Source organism: Jaculus jaculus, chromosome X (assembly GCF_020740685.1).
Source record: "Jaculus jaculus isolate mJacJac1 chromosome X, mJacJac1.mat.Y.cur, whole genome shotgun sequence".
Classification (NCBI taxonomy): domain Eukaryota; kingdom Metazoa; phylum Chordata; class Mammalia; order Rodentia; family Dipodidae; genus Jaculus; species Jaculus jaculus.
The window spans coordinates 80201655-80205223 of record NC_059125.1 but is presented as its reverse complement, the minus strand read 5'-3'; the positions used below and the strand labels follow the sequence as shown (position 1 = coordinate 80205223).

At 40.4% G+C, this 3569-nt stretch overlaps 1 non-coding gene across 1 annotated transcript; it reads right to left on the bottom strand.

Moving 5' to 3' along the window:
* Positions 1 to 979: 979 nt before the first annotated feature.
* Positions 980 to 1098, bottom strand: LOC123456762. The gene has a single exon (XR_006634652.1). It is a non-coding gene; the product is annotated as a 5S ribosomal RNA (ribosomal RNA).
* Between the last annotated feature and the right edge of the window lie 2471 nt (positions 1099 to 3569).

The window sequence follows — 3569 nt, the reverse complement described above, 5'->3', positions numbered from 1 at the left end:
TAGTAGAATTAACCCCTCTTCCACTGTCTTTGATTTATTTGCTCAGGTTCAACTCTTAATTACTCAACGCTCTGCTCCATTTTATGTGGGATACCTTCGTGCCCATTATGGTCTCCCAGGTCCTTTGGCTCTGGGTAATACTAATACTGATGAAGCTACCAGAGTTTTTTCTGTCGAGGAAGCTATTAAGCTATTAAGCTCATAAGCTTCATCATCTTAATGCCAACACTTTGTGTCTTAAGTACCATCTTACACATGAACAAGCTCGTCAAATTGTAAAGAATTGTCAATAATGTCTCACTTTTCTACCTGTGCCACACTATGGAGTTAATCCTAGGGGTTTACTCTCTGGCCATTTATGGCAAATGGATGTAAAACATGTGCCTGAATTTGGAAAAATGAAGTTTGTGCATGTTTCTATTGACACCTATTCTGGTTTTATTTGTGCTTCTGCACAAATGGGAGAGGCCACCAAGCACATCATTGCACATTGCCTCCATGCTTTCAACATATTAGGGGTCCCCAAGCAATTGAAAACAGATAATGGTACCGGATATACAAGTACTGGCTTCAAGCGTTTCTGCTCTGCCTTTTATATTGAACACATAACAGGAATACCTTATAATCCCCAAGGGCAAAGTATTGTCGAAAGTGCTAATGGCATGTTAAAAATTTGGTTACAAAAAACAAAAAAGGGGGAATTGACACAAGGATCTGTCACCAAATGGTTGAATCATATTCTTTTTATTTTATTTTTTTTACTTTTGGATGTAAAAGGCCTTTCTGCAGCTGATAGTTTTTGGCATGCACATACCAAGCAGGATTATGCACAAGTTCTCTGGAGGGATCTGCTAAATAATGACTGGCATGGGCCCGACCCTGTATTAATATGGGGACGAGGATCTGTTTGTATCTTTTTTTTTTATTATTTTAATTTCTTTTATTTAATGATGCAAAACAGGAACACTGACTTGAATTAAGCCTACAGCACCCAGTATTCCCAGGCGGTCTCCCATCCAAGTACTAACCAGGCCCGACCCTGCTTAGCTTCCGAGATCAGACGAGATTGGGCGCTTTCAGGGTGGTATGGCCGTAGACATGTTTGTATCTTTTCACAGAAGGACCATGGTGCCAGGTGGTTACCAGAGCTGCTGGTTCCACATACGGACCAAGACAACAGTCCTGAAAATGCTGCTGACCTTGATGATGTGCTTCCATCTACATCTCAAGAACAGTGAAACCTACTGGACCTATGTTCCTGACCCTCCACTTTTGCATCCTGTTATTTGGGAAGAAAAGGAAATTATTGGTCTGGTTAATAATACCCAATTGTTGGGTACCCCATCTAGCAGGCATATAAGGATGCATGAGAAAAGCATGAGCATGAGTCTATATTCAGGTCACAGTCTTGGCATTCTGATATGTTTCTCTAAAACAGATCAATTAGGATGCCTTAAGGTGTAAGAAAGGAATATTAGTGTGCAGCACCACCTTGGGAGCAAGAAGAAGGTAGTAAGTAGAATTTCTATTTGGCTTCCCAATGGAGAGCAACAGAGGACTTTATTCCCTGTGAAGGTAACACCCCTTGGTCCAATAAGTCATTACATTGGAGTAAATGTGTAGGAAATAAATATATCAGATATAATGTGACAGCTTCTGATAGATATATCAGGGATTGGTCAGGATCAGCAGGTGCCATAGGGAGTACAACAGAGTGGCAAAATGATTGGATGACTGGACTATCCTCAGGACTGTGGTGGTCGGATAATGGACATCAACAAACACATGTGAGGAAGCTTGCTGCTTCTATGGGAGGAGTAATGGCTAGTACTGCAGGAACTGAGAAGTATTCTGGGACTCTCCCGAATGGAACTGTTATGGCATGTATAACAACACCCTATGCCCTAATGTCCGGGAATCTCAATTTTACTTGGATTAATGATACTGAGTCAATGTTCATTGTTACATGTGATAATTGTACTATCACTAATTGTGTAACTTCTCATTTTAAGACTGTGATGATAGTTAAACAACCTACCTTTGTCATGATCTCTGTTAATCTTACTAAGGTTTGGTATTCTGAAAAGGAAAAGCAAGTTCTAGAAGAAGTTAGAAATAGTCTAAGTAGACAAAAGAGAGTTGTGGGTCTGATAATTGCTGGAATTGTTGCATTTATCACATTATTAGCTTCTATTACTACAGCTGCTGTTGCACTCACACAGGAAGTCCATATTGCACATTTTGTTAATACCTTGGCAAAAAACATTTCCATTGCATTGGGCACTCAAGAAAGTATAGACAGAAAAATAGAAGAGAAATTAGATGCTCTGTTTGATACAGTCAGCTATTTAGGAGAAGAAATACAAGGCATAAAGTTGAGGGCTCGACTTTAATGCCATGCTGATTATCAATGGATTTGTGTCACTTCCAAAAAATATAATTCCAGTTGGGAAAAGGTAAAGGTGCATTTGGAAGGAATTTGGCACCAAGATAACATTTCCTTAGACTTAATTAATTTGCACATGGAAGTGCTGGCAGTGCAGGATGCACATCTTGATTTCGATGCTGCTCAGGCGGCCAATGACTTAATCACGGCTCTGAAATCCATGGCACCTGACTGGAGATTCTTCTACTCCTGGATTGGTCATTTCATTATTCTGGGAGTCTGCTTAACACTTCTTATGTGTCTGTTGCCTATCCTTCTCCGATTTATCATGCAGCAAATTATGGACGTCTGTGCTGAAGCTCACGGTATTCATCTTCGAACACATCCCTGGCTCCCTCAAACTTTGTCTTAAAACTCCCTTGGGCTGCTCAGCTGGTAGCCAGAGACAGGTAAGACAAGAGGAGAGGACGTTCAACCTAAGACAGGGAGCATGTCGTCAGCTACATGCTATCCCAATGATGGGTAAGATCGTCAGTCTGCCTCTGGTAACCTAAGACAGGAACAGTCACTTTTTGTTTATAATATAGAAGGGGGAGATGTTGGGAGCTGTGACTGTTCTTTGACTGCTGGCCTTCAAGGTTGAGGCCCAGAGATACAGAAGCGCTGATGTATACAATGTTTCTTGCACAGTATGTCCTCTATGGCCCTGGGCAGTGAGAAAGTTCTTGTTTAGAAAGTTTTAGCTATGATAAGGATGTCTTGTGACTATCACATAACTGCTGGTATTGTCTGTAAGAGGTAGTGCTTATGCGTAAAAGCTTGCAGCTGCCTGAATAAACTTGAGCCTTGATCAGAACTTGTCTTGGCTCTATTCCTTGTGTTCTTGTCCCATATTCATTCCCGCTCCTTCCCTTGGGTACTGTTCGATTCTGTGCCATGGGTCAGCACATATACGTACAGAAATATAACTTTTTTATATTTCAACCTTAATTGATATTTATGTTGGTTACTTTACTTGGCTATTGGAAATAGTGTAAATATCTCTGTGATATGCTGACTTAGATTCCTTTGGCTATGTGCCCAACAATGGTAATGTTGTGTCATATTGTAGATCTATTTTCATTTTTTTTTTGAGGAATGTACATGCTGATTTCTTTAGTGACTAGAGAAATTTATTTTCCCA